Source organism: Miniopterus schreibersii (assembly GCF_964146895.1).
Source record: "Miniopterus schreibersii genome assembly, chromosome: 10".
Lineage (NCBI taxonomy): Eukaryota > Metazoa > Chordata > Mammalia > Chiroptera > Miniopteridae > Miniopterus > Miniopterus schreibersii.
Window position 1 is genome coordinate 34103076 of NC_138110.1, and position 24639 is coordinate 34127714.

Consider the following 24639-nt stretch of genomic DNA (forward strand, 5'->3'; position numbering starts at 1 on the left):
GCTGCATCCTTTTTAGCAGTGATAAGGTAGCGATTTCTATTGGGATTCTGAATTCTTTTTTAGCATTTCACAACTAAAATGTATGTTAGTCTAATTTTATATATTCATGTACATGTCTATATATGTATACATATATATGCATTTATATATATATGCTTATTTGCTTATTTTTGTGTGGACAGATGCCTTTAGTTAAAAATAGTACATCTATTTTGTTTAAGTAACTTTGATTTTTTGTAAATTCTCCTATACCAGGAATCAGTCAACAAATTCTTCAAGAAAAGTTAGTTTTTAAAGATCTACTTAATAAAAGATAGGTCTTTAATTTAATAAGTCATTGATACAGCCCCTCCAAATAAACACAGTGGATTAAACAATAATTAATTCAAATTAATTATATTCTTATTATATACAAACTCTAGAAGATGGTTCAAATTTTATTACATTTCATTACAATATTTCTTGGTTTGAAATGCTTTTAAATAAATCTAAGCAATGAAAATAATATACTATTCTGTGGTATGCATGAACATCAATGGTAATGATGGGTTCATGGGGAAAAAAGTAAATCAAATAAAAAATTCTTATTTAAAATAATAGTTTGAAACCACAACAACCAGAATACATGGAACAGATTTCTTTAACGTTGTCCCATGTGTTTCAAATATTCTGGCTTCAAAGCCAGAAAGTTTTGAATGGAAACTGTGGCTGACCAGTGTGGGTAAGCGAGAGCTCTATCATTGCCTTCTGTGTTATCCACTGTTGTCTATGGTACGAAGCAATCAGACATGAATATAGTCATCATGTAGGATCCATGGTCTTCGAGATGAATCCAGTCTGATCCAATTAAATTCCAAAACTTAGGGCTGTGCAACTAGAACATAGATTGTCACCAATTAATCTAAGGGAGAGTATTATAACAGACGCTTCGACCAGCTGACAGCAGTGAATATTTAAGACAAGTGTAGAACTGTCTTCAAAAAGTGAAGACAGTTATTTTAAAACATTGTTTAGTAAATAATTTTCCCCCATGGAGTTTGAACATGTTTTAATAGTCCTAACAATCTGTTTGCACAATCCTAGTGAACTCCTTCTAACAGTGTAATAGTCCTTTACATTAGTAATAATCTGATATATTTAAATTTTGAGACACTCCCAGCATTTACCTGGCCCCAGGTTACTGTGGGTAACACAGGTCTCCCATATACTTCAACAGAAGATTTTAGCAAGTAAATTAATTCTTGGCTTGTAAATGTGAAATAAATGCATATAGTATCACCAGGTTGGAAATATTAATATAGGAAGAAACTCCCAAAATAAATATAATTCTTATGGATCGAATAACTATTTCACTGTATTGGTCTGAGCAATGACTTAGTTTGGAAAGGCAAAAAGTTTATTTCTCACCCATGCAGACATCCATCAAGGGTTGGCTTTATTTTTTTCCCCCACATTCACTTTACCTGGGGCCTAGGCTGACTGAAAAGTATCTATATGAAATTTTGGAAGAGGAAAGAACAAAATGTCAATATATGCTATTCTAAGGCTTCTCCTTTGAAGAAACATAAATCACTTCTATACAGACTCTACCTGGTAAAACAAATTCTGTAATAGGCAGAAGATCAATGGCAGGAGAGTAAAATATGACTTTTTATTCGTATCTTATGTAAAGTTGAAATAAATCATGACCTTACTTTTATCAGAAATACGAACTTCACATGAATATAATTAGAACATGTTATACTTGCAAGTTTCCTGTCGTAAATCTCTTTTTCGCAAATATTTGAAAAAAGATGCTTTAATATTGCTTCTGAAGAATTAAAAGTTGTTTACGAAATACACTTCCTATAAAGTAACGGACTTATGACTGGATGTATTTCTTGCCCTTTTTTTTCTGTCTTAAGATAGATACTAAGAGTATGTGAATATTATTTTCCCACCCCTGCCTTTAAGCAGATGAACCTGCTGAGAAAAACACATCACTGCCCCACTCAGGGGTCTACTTCTGGTCAGAAATGGAAAAAAAAAGTGAACTCTCACAAGCAGTGGAATAAACCCAGCACGGTCATACTGAATGTTATAAACAATCAGATAAATAAATACACACGCTTTTAAAACTAAATGGATACAACACCGTTTTCGAGTAGAGAATAAAGGGGTAAAAGGAAATCTTTGCTTTCTAGGAATGTGATGTTCTAAGATTGGTACCTTAATAGATTTTTAAAAATAAATCAACTAACGAAGCTAGATGTAGAGAAAAATTGACTCTTGATTCTGATATCTGGATATTGAGAGAATCCCTAAGTTTTAAAGGACCGTGGCTGCTTCTTCAGTCTGTGGAGGGCTAGGGCTGTGGGGGAAGGGTGACTTCTGTACCCAGGACAAGCCAATGACCTCCTGGTGAGGCAAAGGATTCCCTGAGCTGCCTTTGGGAAGACTGCAGGCCAGGGGACTGCTCGGCCAGGCAGCCGTGGGGCCCAGGTGTACAACGAATACGACTCTTTTCCTCTTGTTAGTTCTGCAGGGAAGAGAGCAGAAAACCTTTTTTTTTCTTTATTCTCTGAATTCGATCCTTTGGTCAGCATGTATCTAGGTGTACACTTCTTTTTCATTTCAGCAGGATTTCCATGTGACCTTTTGTTCTGGAGCCCTCTTCAAAGCCCAGGGGCCTTTCTCTGAGTATTTTTTAATCCTCGCCATTCTTTGAAATGTTAGGTCTATATGTAAATATCCCCAAGTCTCTTTTATAATATTTGTATTTCAATATTTTTATTGTTTTCTTTGGGATATTTCCTGCAATGGGTTTTCGGGTCATTATTTTTGGGTCTCGGCCATTATTTCCCTCTCCCTTAAAGTCAGGTACTTAATACTTTTTTCAGAATCATTTTGCATCTGCAGGCAAAACCATATTACTGCCTCACTCAGGGGGGCTACTTCTGGTCAGATATGACCAGGAACAAACAAATAAATATGTGTATGCACCTGGGTATTTGTATGCGTATATAGTGATGTGTTTTACATATAAAACACATGTTAAATGAATGAATGCAGGAACAAGGGTTTACTTGAATGTTGGAAAAGCTGGAGGAAGGAAGGCTGCTGAAAGGAAGGATGATACTAAAAAAGATCAGAGAGTCTGAGGCAGGAAGGTCAGGAGAGCAAACATTTAGGAACTAAATCTAAAGTATCTAAGCCGTTGGTTCACAAAAGTGCATCAGGAAATTCCAGCCATTCCCAAGGCTGAGCCCGTTGCCAAGATCTCTCTACGCCCGTACAGTGAATGGATGATGCAGCGCTTATCAAGAAGCTGCTGTGAATGTCACAGTGAATGTCACCCTTTCCATAGTGACCAACTCTCCTTCCATCCACCGTCACAGTCTCACTTGAGTTCCGCTGTGGAGAAAGCTCAACTCAAAGCCAACAAAGACTAAAATGTAGCTCCAAGCTTCCTCTCCAAAATGCAGAAGAGTCTTAGAAGGGATGGTGGTGCTGCCAAGTGGATGAGCTTTTATAGTATATTTTTTATAGAATTCTCTCTAAACAATGGGAATAATTGTAATTATTTCTAAGAAAAAAAAGGTCTCCTGACCTTCCTGCCTGACCTTCCACTGAGTTAAAAATAATTATTTTATTACAAATTAGGGTGTTAACTAAAAGAAAAAAATATACATTAAAAATTATATAGTAATCATATACATTTTATTGTGCATTTTAAGAAATTAAAAGATAAAATTAAAAAAATGATGTTTTATACTATGTTCTTTATCATGCCTTGATTTGAATTTCTGTGTGTGTGTGAAATATGTTATTTTACTCCCCAATGTGAAATTCTTCAATTCAAATGATCTTGGCTCAATATTTATTGAATGGCTACTATAATTATGTTATAGAGCAAATATGGTAATACTAAAAAAAGCACAATTGAAATACTATCAAATTCTTTCCCTGAAATGTTGCTTGTGAAGGAAGGGTTAAGAAACAGATTTCAAAACGATCGTACTGATAAACTGTAACATTGCAAATGATTATTATGTGCAGTAAAGTTTTTTAAATGATGGCTGATGAAATGTTTGAACTATTAAAAGCCTGCAAATCTTATATGCCTCCCACCAGTAAAACTTAATGACAACTTGTCTGTTGAATTAGCTTGTTCAGTGAACAAATCTAAAAGTGCTGAAATGCAACAATTATAAAAAAGCAATGTAGTATATAAAGTGACATTTTCATAAACAATACCTACTGTGATAAAATTTTTCTATTATTATTTTTGATGTTTCAGAGTCAATCAACCTGGAACATTAAATTTTGTAAGGTTAAGTTCTGCGTGACTTTCTTTCTCATAATTGTACCATCTTGACTCCACAATAGTCATAAGGAAACTACTTATGCTTTGGCTTATTCTTAATAGTAACTAACATCCCTTTCCAACAAGCAGCACGATGCCTTTTCGTACTTTTATTTAAATTACTGTAGGGCACAAGCCCGGGTTGTGGGCTCGATCCCCAGTCGGAGGCGTGCAGGAGGCAGCCCATCAATGATGACTCTCCCATCATTGATGTTTCTATCTCTCTCCCTCTCCCTTCCTCTGAAATCAATAAAGAAATATTTAAAAAATAAATAAATAAAAATAAATTACTGTAGAATGGAATTCTCTAGGTCCTATGAGCTAGTAGGGTATAAGTTGAACACTGAGTATGCAGTTTGAATGATGAAGTTTCTAGCTCTTGGAGAGCTAAAAGCTGTGACTTTAAGAACATTGGGTAACATTTTTGAGGATCAATTTTCTTATTTGTAAAATACTTAGCCACTTTGAATATTCTATTTATCTTTTATTATATATAATGGTTTTATAGATTAAATGTTTTAATATACACCAAACACAAGGAATACTGATGGTCTCAAATGTTTTGTTTCTCAATAACAAAAAATATGAGTGTAATTTATATCAAATTTTAATTAATTAAGGAGAATTAAGTGTGTGAGGAGGGAATTGCTGAAAAGGACACTGCTTCTGGTTAATGTGGGAAGGGAGAAATTCAAAGACTTAAGATCCCTTGCTGGTATTTCTGCTAAATAGATTTATTTAAAGTGAGCAAATAATTTCATGGTTTTGTTTCTGATTTCCTCATATTCACCTTAAAGGGTCAGATTAGATGGTGACTCAAAATCCTTATTTTTCTAACAATTCTAAATTTAATACACATTATAAATTAGTTAGGCATGCAGATACATGTGCACAGCATCTGGTATGTGGGAGAGTTTCTTACTATCTGCTATGAAAATCTAGTGATGTAAGACTGATTAGAGCAGCACAGGGTCACAAATATCCCATCAGAAATAATACTTCTTTCATGCCTACTAACTTCTAGCTGAGCCATTACCAAGGAGATCAAGGCTCCAATATTAGTACATAGGATGTTGAACTGCATTTCAGGGTTACTCAGACTGAGAATTAGAACGCCCAGTGCCTTCCCTTCTGGCGGTCGGGTGGAGGTACTTTCTCCTTAGAGCTGAGAGTCTCCCAGCTACTCTGCTGTATAGACATTGTCAGGAATTCATTTTGGGTGGAATATAGGTGGACACTCAGCCTTGAAGAGTCAGAGTTCAAATGACGAAACACTGTTAAAATTTTCTCATAATATAGCATAATGATTTCTTTGAATTCAGTTAAACAATTAAAATTTTATTTTTCATAGGGAGTATAAAAATACACAAATATTTAAGTAAATCCTTTTTTATAATAGCTTTTAAAGGTATAATTCACATACCATAAAATTTGCTCTTTTTAAATGTACAGTTCAGTGGTATATTCACAGAGGTGTGTAATCATCATGTTAATCTAATTTTAGAATGTTTTCAGCACTCAAAAAAGAAACCCATGCCTGTTTTTAGTCACTCCCCCATGTCCTGCTCCTTCTAGCCCCTGGCAGCCACTAAGCTATTTTCTGTCTCCGTGGATTTACCTATTCTGAAAATTTGACATAGGTGAAATCATATGATATGTGGCCTTTTGCATCTGGCTTCTTTCACTCAGCTGTTTCCAAGATTCATCCATGTTGGAAGATGTATAAGTAGTTTATTTATTTTTATGAATAAATAATATTCTATTTTATAATATGCCAAATTTTATTTAACCATTAGTTGGTGGGTATTTAGGTTGTTCCACATTTGGCTATTATAAAAAAACACCATAAACATTCATTCACAGCTTTTGTGTGGACCTGATTTTATTTCTCTCTGTATATACTCAGGAGTGGAATGCCCGGTCATGTTTAACTATTACAGCAATGGCCAAATTGCTTTCCAAAGCAGCTGTATCATTTTTCATTCCTACTAGCATTGTGTGAGGCCTCTGGTTTATCTATATCCTCGCTGAGACTTTTTAATGTTATCCATCCTAGTGGGTATGCAGTGGTATGTCAATGTATTTTTATTTGAATTTCTCTAGTGACTAATGTTGTTGAGCATCTCTTTGTATGATCATTGACCATTTCTGCATCTTCTTTGGAGAGATCTTAATTCAGAAGCTTTGTTCACTTTTGTTGTTATTATTGGGTTGTTTGTCTTTTTGTTGTTGAGCATTTAAAAGTCCTTTATATTTTTTTCATTCCGGTCTCTTGAAAGATACATAATTTGAAAATATTTTTTCTTCTTATTCTGTGGATTGTTTTTTTACTTTCTGGATACTGTCCTTGGAAATCCAAGTTTTTTTGTTTTTATTTTTTATGTCGATGAAGCTCAGCTTATCTTTTTACTTGCTTTCGTCTATTGTGCTTTTGGCGTCACATCTAAAAAAACAATTGCCTGGTCCAAGGTTATAAAAATTTACTCTAATGTTTTCTGTTTTATAGTTTTAATTCTTCTTAGGTGCATTATGAAGAAACCGCTTGCTCTAATTGTTCAAATTATATTATTATGATTATATTGATAATTTACTGACTCTTATCTTAAACCCTATTCATTTTCACGCCTTCCTGGTTTTCAGGTTTTCATGGTATGGTCCTTCCTTTAATGGTCTCACTTCTTCTTTTGTTCTTTTTTATGAAATCTTCTCTGATAACTCCATAATAACTTTTTTATTCTCTAAGTCACTTTAGGTAAATTAATTGCCCTAAGTAATTATACTTTGATTTATCTTCAATTTTATTTAAAATTTTCACTCAAATCCAGCTATATCTAAAATAATTTCAAATCTGGTTAGCATAATGCTGTAATAAGTCCTTATAAAAATAATTCATGATTTATGATTTTTAGAAACCATGTTTCAATCAAGGGGATGCCAGGAATGCTGCTATAAGCACTTTGTAACTAGTTATTAAAGAGGCAGATTAGGTGATAAAGACATGGTCACTTAATTTAAAGCCTTTTCTACTTCCTCGGAAGGTCCTGTAGTTTTCCCAGTACAGGTATTTTACCTCCTTGGTTAAGTTTATTCCTAAGTATCTTAAATTTTTTTGTTACAATGGTAAATGGGATTTTTTTTCTTCTTTTTTCTTTTTTGTTTTAGTTTCTCTTTCTGAGAGTTCATTATTGGTGAATAAAAAAATACCATCTATTTCTGGATGTTAGTTTTGTATCATGCTACTTTGCCAAATTCATTTACTAAAGACAAGTAGCACATGATCTCACTTATATGTGGAATCTAATGAACAAAATAAACTGACAAACAAAATAGATCCAGAGACATGGAAGTACGGAACAGACTCACGAATCTCAGAGGGAAGGGGGTGGGGTGGGAAGAGGTTAACCGAAGAATTTATAGGCATAAATGCACAACCCATAGATGCAGATAACAGGGAGGTGAAAGCTGGGTGGAGGGTGGGGGGAGCCCGGTGGTGGAGGTCAATGGGAGGAAAAAGGTGGGGCATCTGTAATTCTTTCAACAATTAAGATAAAAACCTAGTCTTAATGTATAGAAGCAAATTAGCCCTGTTCAAGTTCTCCAGAATGAAAGGGGAAGCCCCTCCCTCTCCGTCAGAACCCATTATGCACCTTTAGCACTGTGCACCCACCATGTGGGAAATGTGGGAGCAGTGGAGGCCAAGTGCCTATGGATCTGCAGTGCATCTTAGAAGATGCTTTCAAGACCCCCTCTGGTGACTCGCAGGGGCACTTTTCTGAGGGAGGAATTTGTTGGGGCTGAGTGACATTATTTACTATGCATTTAGATGCAACAAAACAGTATAAGGTGTGTTATTAATTGATTTAATAAGTTCTAATTTGTGCCTACAGACTAGTATAATCTGAGTAAATTCTGTTTTCTGAAAGGAATTAGGCAAATATGAAATTTTACACAAATATTTCACAGAAGAGGAAAGACAAATGGCTAGAGATTATGATACACATTACAGATTTTAAATTAGACAAATGTATAGCTTTAGTAACACTTACAGAGATGCAATCCAAGACTTTTCTAGCACCATTTAAGAATGCATTAAAGTAGCTAAAGTAAATGAAAGTGAGAAAAACCAATGTTGCCAAGACTTACTGAAAACACTCAAATTTGGCTCACTCTTTCTGGAGAGCAATCAGCTACCATGTAACAAAAACTAAAACTGTTCGCATTTTTGCCAGGTCAGTTTCACTGTATACAACATAAATAACAAAGAAAGGATTTTATTAGAAATATAATATAATCATAGACACAAAGATACTATTGTTTGTAATGTTCCAAGTACAGAAACATCTGTGCACCCTGTAATAAACTATAGGATTCCATAAACACTAAAGTCCACAGGAAAAAATCAAATGAGTTATTTATTCATACTCTGCAGTGTATAGTGGATGTCAACCTAGAATGGTATTTTTGTCGTCTCATGGCTGTGTGGTTTTCAAAGTGCCTTTAATTAATATGCACAAGAGTAATAAGAGTGCTATGATATTATAATATGTATTTGAGTGCTGATAATTTTATTTTCTTAAGATCTGTCTTGAAAATGCAATTCAGCTCCCGTATCAATTACCACACAAAAAAATAACAGTTTTATGGAATGGTCACCTTGTGATTCCACTTGACATGGGTCACTCAGGTATATAGCACATGTGATTTGCTAAAATCAACTTAAATACATGCTGTGAATTAAGATGTAATGTACATTGTAATGGTGATATTTTAATAGCTTTAATTATGCCTCATTTCTAAAAAGCTTCGTGAAAGTAATAATAAAGCACCAAAGCAGCAAGGGAATAATTTATTTGATGAATCAAAATTGACAAGAACTCAGCACCTGGAACAGATAGATGCCTCTTGCGTCCTTCCTCTGTGCCTTTGAGCAGAAGAGGCCCATTGGTCTGCTCATCTTTATTCAAAAGGAAGATAGGAAGTGCTTCAGAGCTGGTGTGGATAAAATAATATTACTGATTTTTGTATTAGATGCCATATGCCACCCTATGAGAGGACACCAAACACTGGGCGAGAGGCACACTAACTTGATATAAAAGAGGAAGACAGGTAATGGTCAGATAGCATGTTCCCCGTAAGCTGTATTCTTTAACACTTGTCAACATAGGTATGAGCAAAGTGACATGTTCATTTATGCCACATTAACATCTATTGGCACAGTCCATAGGAGAACAAACATCAGTGTGAGAAATAGGTGATTGCATGTGACAATGTAGAAAATATCTGTCAGCTTTAGTCATTGTCTTTTGAAGTTGTATTTATTTTGTTGTGTTGAAGTAAAGCATCAAATTACTCTCAGAGGAGTGGGTCTTTTTTTTGTATAGGGACTATGGTTCAGTTGAGATAAAAATAATTTTTGATGTGAATTGTCCAATAAGATGACTAATGTCAGAGACCCAAAGTACATTTCATCCAAATTATCACAGCCTGAGGGATCTGTTTCAATGGCACCATTTCCATTTTCATAGATATTCTGGTGGTATATGGAATCACAGAGCCTGTGCTATGTGCTCTCATACAATCCATTCTTAGAGCTGAGGTGGGAGAATTAACATCTTATGTTTTAACATCTACTCTGTTACAGAAATTATCCAATTATTTCCATTCTTAGAATCAGTCTAAATAAAATACCTTTTAAGTGTCAAAGCTTTAGATAATCAGTTTCAATACCAAAAGCATGAGAAGACATTTATAGTTATATACAGAGCCATCTGATTCCAACGTTTGGTCTTGACTTCCAGACCTTTGTCAGCTCAGACAGCCTCACCAGGAAAGCAGAGAAGCACTCATGCGCATCTTCACACATATATCTTGGAGAAAACAGACCTACACTGAGTTGAGCATGTTGCTTTGACATATTACTGAACAGTATTCTAATAACTTACTTTACTCAACATGTTTTGCTACCCCCACAGAATTGTTCATTTAGAAACATTTCTAGACATTAACCTGCAACTTTAAACTAAATTTATCAAAACAACTGGGGGACTACTTGATAGACAACAGGATGAGAGCTTGGCTTGCTCTGCTGTGGAAGAATGGTGCATATAAATATAAAATGTGCCCAACTGGGCGTGGCTCAGAGGTTGAGCATCGGCCTAGGATCCAGGCGATCAGGGTTCGATTCCCGGTCAGGGCACATGCCCGGGTTGTGGGCTCGATCCCCAGTGGAGGGCGCGCAGGGAGCAGCCGATCAATGACTCTCTCATCACTGATGTTTCTATCTCTCTCTCCCTCTCCCTTCCTCTCTCTAAAATCAATAAAGATATATTTAAAATAAATAAATAAATACGACATGGTTTGTACAAGGAGTCATCAGGATGGGAATTTCAGATCCTATAAAATTCAAAGAAGGTATTTTCAGTATTTCTGGAAGTTGAGTAATTAAATTAGGTGCTCTTTCAGCAATAAGGCACCTAACATTTTTAAAATAAGTTCAAGTATCAAAACTCTGACGAATTGCATCAAAAAGCAGTGTAATAACTTTTGGTTTTAAAAGCCAATGTCTTAGCCCCACATGAAGATACTTATTTTGAATTTGATACTGTGTTCTAGATAACAAAACACATACTTCTGGTTATAGGTGCATTGGAGATCTGCCTTAGTGAAAATAAAAATATGCTTCTGTTTTATTCCTAATCATGCAGCGTTCATGGGCTCTAGAGTTCCTGACTGGGTAACAGAGCTAAACACTAAAAAACAAAAAAAAAGTTATTCTTGAACAGTAACTGATTAAATTGAAATAATCCTTGTAAGATAGCCAAAGCTCATCTAAATATCAAATAAAAATACCCTGCCTCTCCCTCATCACTATATAGATATGTGTATATATACATAAATAATCACAACAGCTTTTAAAAGTAAGTGCTATTATTATTTCCGTTTTTTAGACAGGAATAGCAAAGCTCAGAAGAGTTAAATAACACCACAAAGGTCAAGAAAATTGTTGTACTAATAAATAAACAATTCTTTGAACCTATATTGTACAACATTGACTAAAATCACTGTACTATTTGGAAAGCCCTTCTTCTGCTGCTTAAGGAAAAATGATGTGTAGATTTTACAAGTGACTGTGGGTCACTGTTAAAGATGTTTGAGAGCCACTGATAGTGCATTAGTGTCTTAGCTGAGGAACATTATGGTGACAGTCTCCTAGTTCTATTTTCCATATCTTATTAAAACATACAGATTTTACATTTATAACAATAATTATGGCATAAAGCACCTGCTATTATACAATTATAGTTAATAAGCTTTGACAACTTATAAATAATGGGAGACATTTGAATGTAGATAAGTGATTAAATTTTAAATTCAACAGTAAAATTATAAGACCACTAAACTGTCACCATATTTATAAATACACTTACGCCTAAATACATTTCTATTTTTTAATAGCATATACCAACCACGTAGAATTATAGCATAGAAAGGTGATATTCCCTACCTTCCCAAGTTGCTTTGTCCTGGGAAACATACCGAATTCCTTCTGTGGATGTCATGGGCTTTGTATTGTGCCTGGATTAAATTGAATAAATGCATTTCTCGGGTTTTCATTGCTTTAGGAATCTAAAACTTTTTTCTGGCTTTTACTTTTTAATTCCACAATAGTGAAGTGATTAAACTTATTTTTCTGATTTCTAACCTACATTTTATTAATAATGTTATTAAAATTAATAACTATTAGAATAATAGCACCAATAGCTATAGCTATTTATTGAAAGTTCACCAGAGCAGTTATTTATGAAAATTTAATATATCATCTCATTTATATTTCCTAATAACCCAGCAAAATGCATACTATTATTGCAAATATTTTACAGTTGAGAAGCTCAAGTGAAGAATTGCCCAGAGTCACAACGCTAATACATTATGGAACTGTTCTGTTTGGTTTTTGTTTTTTTTTTACTCAAATACCATTCTATTAATTATTTACCTTGTAGACTCATTCATTATGGATAGTGTTTCCCAACTGAGAATTTCAAGATGGTGTTCCATTAAGTTTATCTTTTAAAAATGTAGTATAGCATTGGTTTTTATGCTTGTTTTGTTTTGTAGTGTGTAAAATATTTAAGTATTTTCTCATAGAAGAGAAAGGCACATGGAAGACAAAGACTACTTGTGTGTTTGTCATAAGGTCATCAGCAATAATCTTAATGAATCCATCATCCAGTTGTGACTCAGTTAAACAGAGGTTACTATAGGGATAATTTTAATGATTATATTATTTTAAATTATATTCTATAATTTGCAAGTATTGTTTAATTAATAAATTCATAGCCATAAACACTGGTAGAATAGACAGCAAAATTAAATAAAAATAGATAAATATAATTATTTAAAAATTAAATAAAGTCACATTCCAAGATTGGCAAATATATCCAATCTTTTGTTTGTTGTTTGTTTGTTTGTTTGTTTAAACTTAGATGAAGCTTGGTTTGGGTTCCCTCAGAAGCCAACTGCGATATAAGGATTGAGTACAAGTAGTTTATTTTGGGAATGATACTAGAAACACTAGTATGGAAATAGGCATATATGACTTTAAAATCTATATGGATTATATTTATAATGAAATCCTTTCTATTCTTCTTTGTGAAATAAAATGTCATTGGAAGTGGTTTCAATGTGACCTTTATTCAGTTGCAACTATTATCCTACACGAAAATATCCAAAAACTGTACTGCCATATAAAACTGTAGAAAAGAAAATCACTAATCAGTCCTTGAAATTTACATGTTTAAATTTTTTCATTCACCCAGTCATTTATTTATGTCTTCATTTGACGAATGAATATTTATTGAGTGTTCATTATAGACAAGGACTATCTAATTTTTTGAAAGGCATCAGTAAAACACACACAAGTCCATATGCAGTTTCTTCTGTATAGCTGACGTCAAGGTAATTACTATAAACTTCAGCACCCAATAACTCTTACGTACATTACAATCAGTCATCTTTATTTTTAACTAAGATTTTCAATCAAACAGGGCAAAATTTAAAAGTCAAATAGAGATTAGATCTTAATTATTCTAACCACAAAAAATAAATGATAATTATGTGATGCTATAGAGGTGCTAACTATTGCTACCATGGCAGTTATATTAAACAATATATGTGCATCAATTTGACATGTTGTACACTTAAAAATAACACAATGTTATGTTATATGTCATATATATTTCAATACAAAATATCAAACAAATCAAAAGAAAACATAAAGTGAAATAAACAGACTTTTCACTTAAAAGGAAAATCGAACAGTAGAGTACTGCATATTATAAATTAGTGATGGAAGATCTTTAAAAATTTAAAGGAGATAGGAGAAAAAGAAATTAAATATAATGATGCAGAGAAAATTCAATAGGGTGATAAGGCAGTACGAAATCTGGGAAGGTCAGAGATTCTCGTCAGAAAAGGGAAACTCAAAATTCTTGATTTTGGATATAGAGTGGTTTCAAGGGATGAGTTTAGCAGGTGGCTATGCCTGAATCAGAATCCAAACAAGTCTTGACTTAGTGAGATAAAGGTAACTATGCTTATCCCAAGATTATTTGTTTTTCATAAATTAATTTTTCCCTTGATAATAGGACAAGAATGCTAAATACTTGGAACTAAGCAAGAAAAGCTCAGCATTTTGTTATAATAAGCCGTATCACAAGCATTCCAAATATGATAAAACTGACAATGCATCCAATTTTACATTACTTGCCTACATTTGGCAAGCATATATGCACTCTATTATATTGTTTTCTCTTCTGAACACTTGACTCTTGCTCTAAAAGAGTAATTCAGCATATCTTTCCAACCAACTCACTGCAATTGGATTTTGATGGATATTTGAGTACAAATAATAAATTGGGGACACCATCTTGTCTGCTAAAAATTGTGGTCAACTTATTTGTAAGTGGCAAGGTTAAAAGTCCATTACTACAAAGGAGAAATGACATCAGTGTTATTTCATTAGTGCCCATTTTATTTTTTCTTCCATCTGGTAGATTATGGATAATGTATTGCACAATAAATAGAAAGTGTTGGGTAACCTTTATTATGAAAATATAAGTCTTTTGTCTAGAAAATGTACTTTACTACAGAATGATGTAAAGTAATAATTCATTTACTATTTTAAAGAAGTATTTCATTAGAAAAAAGTATAAGCATCTAGGTCATATTTTAATAGCTAAGTGAGTAAAGTATTGAAGTGGTTGTCTAAAACTTGACACACAATGATATGATTTTGTTTCAGTCCATTTAAAATATAAAAATAAAAGTTTACATTGGATTACCCAATATATCCAGTTATCTTAGAAGGCCAATATTTAGCTAATATTTCTCATAGTTAGATACATTGTTTAAACACTTCTCAAAATGATTCTCTTGTTATTGATAAGATTCAGGCAAAGTTTGGAAGAAATATGACAGCTTTTACTTTTCCAATTTTGTTTTGTATTAGTTTCAGGTGTACAGCTCAGGGGCTAGACAATCAAGTACTTTACATGGTATTCCCCTTGATATTTCAAGCATCACAACTGGAACCTATATAATTATTACAATACTATTGACTATATTCCCTATGCTTTACTTCCATGTCTGTGACTATTTTTTAACCACCCATTTGTATTTCTTAATCCTTTCACCTCTTCCACCCAGTCTCCCAACCTCTCTCCCCTCTGGCAACCACCAGTTCACGCTCTGTGTCTATGAGATTGTTTCAATTTTGTTTGTTCATTTATTTCATTCTTTAGATTCCACATGTAAGTGAAATCATATGGTATATGTCTTTCTCTGACTGGCTTGTTCTATTGAGCATAATACCCTCTAGGTCCATCTGTGCTGTTGAAAAATTATAAGATTTCATTCTTTTTTGTGGTCAAGTAATATTTCATTGTGTATATGTACCACTACTTTTTTTCCCACTCATCTATTGATGAGCACTTGGTTGCTTCTATATCTCGGCTGTTGTAAATAACGCTGCAGTGAACATAAGGGTGCCTATATTCTTTCAAATTAGTGTTTTGATTTCTTTGGATAAATCCCCAGAAGTGGAATTGCTGGGTCATGAGGCAGTTCCATTTTTAATTTTTTGAGGAAACTCCATACTGTTTTCCACAGTGGTTGCACCAACATGCATTCCCACCAAAAGTGCATGAGGTTTCCCTTCCCTCCACACCCTCACCAACCCCTGTTATATTCGGACTTATTGATAACAGCCACTCTGCCAGGTGTGAGGTGATATCTCATTGTGGTTTTAATTTGCACTCCTCTAACAATTAGTGATGATGATCTTTTCATATGCTTCTTGGTCATTTGAATGTGCTCTTTGTTCAGGTCTCAGCTCATTTTTTAATTGGATTATTTTTTAGTTTTGTTTTGTTTGGTGTTAACTAGTATGAGTTCTTCATAAATTTTGGATATTAATTCCTTATCAGACATATTATTGATGAATATGTCCTTCCATTTAATAGGTTGTCTCTTTGTTTTGTTGATAGTTTTCTTTGTTATGCAAAAACTTTTGTTTGATGTAGTCCCATTTGTTTATTTTTTTCTTTTGTTTCCCTTGCCCCAGGAGATACATCAGAAAAAATATTACTAAGAAAAATGCCCCAGATTTTACTGCATATGTTTTCTTCTAGGATATTTATGGTTTCCAGTTTTACATTTAAGTCTTTAGTCTGTTTTGAGTTTATTATTTTTTATATATAAGAACATGATTTGGTTTCTTATATATTTTTTGCAAATATTTTTCCTATTTTCCCAGTACCATTTATTGAATAGCCCATCTTTAACCAGTCCCATCTGCTTGCCTCCTTTGAGGAATCATTTCCTTTATTTTATACTTGAATTAAGTCAGTGTTTTGGAATACAATAACCAATCCTTTTTAATTATAAAGTTCTATATCTTGAGAGAGATAAAGTGTTGTCTGATTCACCTAAGATATTCAAGGTTTGCCACATGGGCACATAAACCTTGGGATCTTGGCTCTCCTCCATGTTGGGCAATTACTCTCTGCTGGCTACAGTTCCCCCTGCTATCCTCATGAATGCTCTTTTTAAGCCTCTCTTTCTGCCTCATAATGTTGCACAGCCTTTAGAATTGTCCTATAATATTCCTTTGTTTCATCTTTAATTTATTGCTCTGGTTAACTTTTATTTCCAGTCTTAGATTTTAAAGACATTTTTCGAGAAACATTTTCATTGCTAAGTGTTTTAACGTGATTTGGGAAAGACTGTGCTAAACAACATTTGGTTCCCATGGCTAGCTAATGAATAAATGAAAGGGTAAAAAGCTCATTTCAATGACAATTCTGAATTAAATTTGTAATTATCCTCTTCTGTTATTGCCTATTTCATGCTTTTATTAAATAAAAATACCTCCAAAGATTTGGTCCATTTTTCTGTAGAGACTTAGAAACAAAAGTCATAAAATACACTTGTGATGATCATACTTAAAATTGGAAAAATATTAAAAGATGCATGCTCATCTAGAGAAAAGTGGACAATTAAGGTGAAATGATTTGGAAGAACTGAGGTCTGACATAATCAATGTCTGAATCATGAGGCATCATAAAACTTTATTCAATTACTTTGAAATACACACAGTAATCTTTCAAAGACTAGTTAAATGAATCTTGATTGGTTATATGAAAATATAAGGATCGTTTACAATTTGGATACTCAAAGTTTCATGGTTGAAAAAAATAGATAAATACATCATCCTTATTTTTTTACACTATTAATACACAACACATTCTGAAAGTTGATGTTGGTAAGGGAAATAACAATTCATCCATAAATTAAGCTAAACAATAACATTAGAGTCTAATATATGTATTTTAAGAGACTTAGGTATTCGGTACCATTTTAGTTTTTAAATAACTGGAAGTTAAAGGCAAAGATACATTTATGGACGATGCATCCTTTGTGACTCAGCCACAAAATAAAAGTTACTTTTCCCTTTAGATATGACCAATATAAGACAGGTACCTACCTTTAACTAGTAACATTGATCTTGGGAATGTTTTGTTCTGTGTCCTGATTCCACATGACCTGTTTCTACAGTAATTGCACAAGTGTGATTGTATAGACTGACCAGGACCCACGTCTGTGCTGGAGGATGAGCTTAGCCTTCTATGATTTACAAGGTCTCTGTAGGGGAAGAGTGGTCAGTTAAACAAAATTGGGTTTCTTTTAACAAAAAGGGGAAAAAAGAAGAAAAAGAAGAAACTAAATGTTAGGTTAGCCACAGATAGCATTTACTATAGATGCAATTTCATATATGTATATTAAAGAAAACTCTAAATAAAGTGACTCAGGTGAAAATAAAGAGATTTTATTATAAGTTTCTGACATTTGAAAATAGTTACCTATTGCCAGGGAGATTCAAAATTTTATTATTTATTCAACAAATATATTTTTACTACTTAATATGGATTGGGAACTCATAGCTAATGGCAATGTAAAGATAAATAATACAACTGCTTAGCCCAGGTAGCCTAGAGGAGAGTAGAAAATGTATGCAGTAGAGTAATCTAGTATTAGACAGGAACCTGTAGAGGAAACGTTTTGTAAACTGACTGCAGTGCCAGCGTTCAGGTGACTTTGTGGCCCCCTTCCACCTGGCCATCATTGGTAATGTTGGTCATCCAGGGTGAGTACCTGCCCTGAACAAGACCACCTATTTCCCCGCTTCCTCACAGCATGGCCTAGACTGCTTCAGGACACTGCCCAAAAAAATAGGCTTTGAAATTGGAAATTGAGTGTTTGTGTACTTGAATTGTTTCAATATATCCAATAATTTTGACCAGAGACTTGTGTATAATTAGAAGAAAAAGGAAAAAAAAAACCAAAACACATTTTAAAAAGCTAGGCAAAGATGAGCCACAACAAAAGACTGAGAATTAATTATAATAATTGCTTTTTTAGCTCTAGTTTTTCCTGAGCCCCAGACTCATTACTGTCCTTGTGTTCCTCAAACCACACTAATATCTTTTTAATAAATAAACAATGTTGCTTAACCTATCTTTAGTCTTCTATAACTTCTGATTGGTTCATTCTCAAATAATACAGGCCACATGTGCAAATATCTAATGTTGTATTTGTGATGTACCTCAGGCATTTCACATAAATAATGGGATATTAGGTATGAACATTTATTTAAGCTACCCTTCAAGGGCAATCTGTTCCCTTGCCAGATATTCCCAGCCCAGGAGTATTCAGCTATTAATTAATCACCAAGGCCACACTCACAGAAACAACTACTACAAGTCCTCCAGCTGTTTGTATCCTATAACTGCTAAAATGCAAAGGACAATAAAAGTGAATTTCACAACTTATCTGGCTCTACTGTTTGGAATAAAAAAAAAATATGGACCTATATTAAAAAATGGAGTGTATTTTTACTTTTTGAGGTAGTTATTAACATAGATAATAATATTTATAGCTCACAGTCTTATCCACATGGCAGTATTTCACTTCTTGAACCCCTTATATGTGAACAGTTATATTGACTAGTTCTGGCTAAGGGAGTGTAACTAAAAGTGACACACATACTTCTAGGCCTAGCATCCTCCAGTTTTGTCATGGGCACCTGCAATATTTTAGATGGTGGCTGCGCCATCGACATGTATTCCTGAGGGATGATGCACTGAGCTGAGAGCTAATTGGTTGGAATTAATTAATTGAATCTTTCACTTGATTGTGAAAATTTAGGGAACATTTTTAATAACCAATAAGTCACCAAGTTTTACCACATTTTCCATAGTTTGAAAAGACATGCAGTCTTCATCTCCAGATGACTACTTGTAACACAGATATACACATTTGGTTTACACTTGCATAATGCTTTAAAGTCAATTACTGGAAACATTCAGGCAAAATTACTCTGTGTGTTTTGGAAAAGCCTCATCTCTGATTGATGTGTACAATTGATCTTTATTTAAGTGTATTTAACATTTGAAAAGCTGTCCATCAATGAAAGAAACAGCGCTATGAAAAGATCAGTCCTCTGAGTCTCATGTAGCATGGGGAAAATAAACCCAAATGTAGAAACTTTCAATGAGGCTGAATAAACTAAGTAAAGTTCATCTTCCATCTGGTCCTATTATTCAATATCAATATTTTAAGCCACCTTCTGAATGGAAAGGACAGAAGGAAATTCCCACTATTATGCAGTTGTCACTTGTTAAATACTATCTGCACTGATACAACAAAGGTTTCCAGATCAAGAGGATTTGATATATTGTTAATTATAAGGAAAATATAATTAACTATATTAAATTTTCAGTAAGGAAATGCTTACTGACTTTTCAGCTGTAGTCCAAAAATAATTTAAGAGTTGGGATAAACAGAAGGAGGTTTATCATTGTTATTTGTTAAAATAACACACAAGATCACATTTATCCATTTTTCAAACATTACAAATCTACCCCCCGCCCCCAGCTTCTATCTCTTATGTTCTGTGAAGTTAAAACCATCCTACTCTGACCTTTTTAGTATTCTGTAATTTGATTCGCTTGCCATACCCAACTTTTCTGTTTACCACCTCAGGAAACTATGATTGGAACAGACAACCAGACAAAATAGAGAATATTGAAAAGGTCAGAATAGTCGTATTTACTGTACAACTTTTCCAGGACAAGAAGAAATATTTACATTTTGAAAAATGCTTCAGATGACAAAGTGTCAAAAGAAATAAAGGTGGACAAGTATTTATTCAGTTTAGAATAAATATAACAGGTAAAGAAACCCAGGAGGCAATATTATTAGTAGTAATTCTGGTGTTTATTATTTTGTTTTTTGTTTTTAATGGCTTTCTTGTCAATGTGCCAAAAGTAATGGAAACTTGAGAGAAAGAAAAGATAAAACAATTCTGCCTTTATTTTGTAATTTTCTAACTATTATGAATTTTCTAACTATTTATTTCAAAATTCCCACTGTTATGAAGTTGTCACTTGTTAAATACTATCTGCACTGATACAACAAAGGTTTCCAGATCAAGAGGATTTGATATATTGTTACTTATAAGGAAAATATAATTAACTATATTAAATTTTCAGTAAGGAAATGCTTACTGACTTTTCAGATGTAGTACAAAAATAATTTGAGTTAGGATAAACAGAAAGAGGTTTATCATTGGTTTAATTCATGGGATAATAAATGTTTTCAGAATTTATTGGAGTTAAAATTATTGTTCTTCAAGACAGTTGAAAAAAATGAATAAATAAGATAGAACTGGGAAGTCCATTAATGAATGTATTTTTGTGGGGAAATCATTATATGGTTAACTTATGTATAATCAGCCAAAGTGTAATGATCAGTTATAACATTTTATATTTTTTGCTAGTTATCTGAAGCTAACATGAGCATCTTTAAAAATATATTTAATTTACATGAGTGCATTTTATATGCTTTCAAACCATAGAGGCTCAGCACAGGCTATCACTTTCTAGCATTTTATGGAGAGAGTACATTTACCCTCTTACTTGATAAGTACATTTTCAATGACTAATATGTTTCCATCATTATTTGACTATTTTGCAAAGATGTGGTAGATACCAAGATGACTTTTGTCTTGTTAAAACATAAGAAAGATAAAATAGAGACATAAACTGATAAAAAGTAGAACAAAAATTATAAAAAGAGTATCTCATCACAGCATGAGTTTGCTTTTTGAAGGCTGTGGATTTTTAGTTAGAACTTAAAGAAGAAGAAATAGCATTAACAACGGTACAATAAATATGTGTGAGAAGTTTCAAATTTGAATGGAAGAAAGAATAAACTAGGAATTGGGAAGTGAAAACTGTCTTCAGAATTGGACTTGACCACAGATTGTTTTCAATATTAACTGCTGGATTTTAGGGGGAAAACAAAAACAACAACAACAAAACAGTAATTGGGGATTTTTTTTTTTTTAAAGGATTCCTGTAGTAGAGAATTATCAGGAAAGAAACTAGGATATTTCATTACCTGAAACACATGGATAGGATTAAACGTAGGTCATACTCTTGTGGTCTACACCCAATGAGTAAAATTAAATGCAAACAGAAATCTGAGTTCTACTACTGAAACAAAGAGTGATGAGAAGTTTGTATGTTGTCTCCAGTAAATTTAATTTAAAAAAGTTTATAGGAAAAATGCTCTCCTTTAAATAGAGAATTTTTTTATTATTTTAAAAAATATTGTTATTGATTTTTAAAGAGAGAGGAAGAAAAAGGGGGGGGAGAGAGAGAAACCTCTATGTGAGAGACATACATTGATCAGCTGCCTCCTGCGCGCCCCCTGCTGGGGATGGAGCCTGAAACCCGGCATGTGCCCTGATGGGGAATCGAACCAGCGCCCTTTGGTGCATGGAAGGACACTCAACCAAGTGAGCCACACCAGCCAGGGCTAAAGAGACAATTTTTAGAAAATATATTCATTTTTATGAAATCTTCAGGAAGACAATTGTCTTTATTAAAAGTAAGGCTGTTATGGGAAGGCAACAAAGCCACAATGGCCGTGAGCATAAAATTGTCACTGCATGTATAAAATCAGGACACAGTGAAGGTAATTAAATTTAATGTGTAAGAAAAAAATTTAAAAAGCTTCTAAAATGCATGGGAAACAAATCAGATAAAAAACAAAGACACAGTAACAGATAGAAGGTAGTTCACCTGAAACCAACCTGTGAAATAGTGTTCCAATGAGGAAAAGATATAACTAGAAGAAGGCAATTATCAAAACCTAAAGAAACGTTTTAGACATCAGGAAAGCATGCAACAGCTGCAAAGCAAATCAACACATAAAAAAGCAAATCAGGAGTTTCAGAATGCATCGGATAATCAAAAAATGAATGTAAAGATATTATGTGAAACATTTTGAAAAGCATTAAAGCAAGGAGAAGAGTTCACACAATAGGACCAAGTTCAAATTGGATCTCAGCTAAAAACTTTGAAGAGAAAGTTTCCAAATGCCCCTATGAAGTTTGTTATAATTTGTAAGGGTAGTAAAGAAATGTTGTCAGTAAATACATAACTCAATGTTTATTAAATATGAGAGCTTTTTCAAATCACGAATAAGCTTTTTAAATTAAAGGTCTAGATATAGAGAAAGTTTATAATGAAAAGGAAAACTACCCTGCAGAAATAAAGCAACTGTAATGGTAAGTGCAGTTATGTTTTTGCATGGTGGACTCCCCTCACTAGAATGCAAAGTTTTTACAATAGGAACTAAATTTTTCTTTTCTTTAATACCAAATTTAACAGAGTATCTCTAAAAACATATTTTGTAGATATTTAAAAATGCATAGGTAAGCAAAATGTAATAGAAAAAGAAATGCTGATATTATTTTAAATAATTACTATACTTTTTTTTACAAAAGTAGATGAAAAGGACAAATAGATAAAGAGCATTTACGGTTCAGAAAATGATAGATTATGCTTCCCAGCAGAGACTTCAAAGAAACTACTTTGTTACAATTTGTAAAAAGTAACTTAAAAAATTTTGTTAAAACAATGAATAGAAAACTTGGTAAAGGTTTCTAACACATAGTTTATATAAGAAAAAGTACAGATGCTTAAAAAGCATACGATGTGTTTAAACTTATTGAAAAATAAACAATTTCAGATTAAAACAAGATATGCAAAGATGAGGTGTGTCTACCAGAAGCAATGGTGGAAACTGAAATTCAGAGAGACAATCATCACAATAACTGCCAAGATAAATGTAAAAAAATAACCTATGTCCTACAAGTTACTCTCTCTATTCAAAATATAATTTTCTCTTAAAGCGTTTCAATTTTCTCGATATTTGGTCTTATTAAAATTCATGCTAACCTGTAACCTTGTAATAAATCCTTCATAAACTGAGAAAATTCTAAATGGTTCTCTAATGTTCACAAATAAATAAAAAGACCTAACATAATAATCCATACACATAAAAAAATAATCAGTTACATTAATAAAACAATACATACAAAAGATTTTTATACATTCATCTCCTGTTCTTTACTGTGAACATTTTTCTGCCAGGCTCACCTAGAGTTCCTGGGGTTAATACTAGCGGAAAAGTACAAAACCTTTGCTTTTGAAAAGATGCATGGGAAAGAAGTAAATATTTACCTGCTTTGGGGGAAGCAGCTGACCACCTTCTGCCTCTTAACTCAGAGAAGATCTAAATAAATGAAGATATACGCCATGCTTATGGAAAGCAGAATTTGACTGGATAAAGACTGAAATTTTCTCCAAAGTGATCTGTAGTATTAAAGCAATTTTAAAGTGTATATGAATTTAGAGAAGGCCAAGAATATAAAAATCTCTCTGAAAGAGAACAATAAAGAGTGGGGATTTTATCTATAAAATACTAGGGCCCATAATAATTTGTTGATGCAAGAATATCCAAACCTATAGAAAATTTTATAATGGTTTATTAGAGTTTATTTGAGACAAACTGTGGCAGGCTAATAAGAAGCTAAAAAAATTCCTGGGCAAGTAGAATGGAGAAATGGAGACAAGAAAATTAAACAAGGCCCAACATTTTGAGCAGATTGCAACCAGCTTGTGAATTACAAGATCTTGCCCAACCAAGAACACTGGAAATCAAATGGTTAATGCCTCTCCTCCCTGACCAGATAATACAGAGCTTAAATCACCCTGGCCTGGGAAAATAAAGAACAAAGGCCTGAGAAATGCCATTGTGCCAGCTTAACCCAAGGACAAATACCAGTTTTGCAGACCTTTTTATACATTTGGAATCAAAGGAGGGGACATAAGAAAGATTATAAGAAAACTTACATGCATATATGCATAACCCATGGATACAGGCAATTGTATGGTGAAGGCCTGGGGAGGGGGCACTTCCAGGATGGAAGGGGTCAATGGGGAAAAAAAGGGGGAGACATCTGTAATATTTTCAACAATAAAGATAAATTTAAAAAAGATTACATGAAATTCTTCGGTGGTAGATTAAGGAGGCTGGAGAAAGTAAAGCAGGGAAATTCCTATGATTAGATTAAAAATAAAATGGAGAAATACATACTTATTTTTGGTGGGTGCAAAATAATTAACATTTAATATTTACAGTAAATAGGGATGGTATATAGTCAATAAGATCATGTGTTCCCTTGATGGTGGTTATGATTCCAAGGGTTCTGAAAAAGGATTATTCTGGCATTTAAAAAGGGTGTTAACATAGATGCACAAGGACAATGGACAGAGATTGCTTAAGGAAATGATGAACCTTTTGCTAAGGAAGTTATAGGCCAG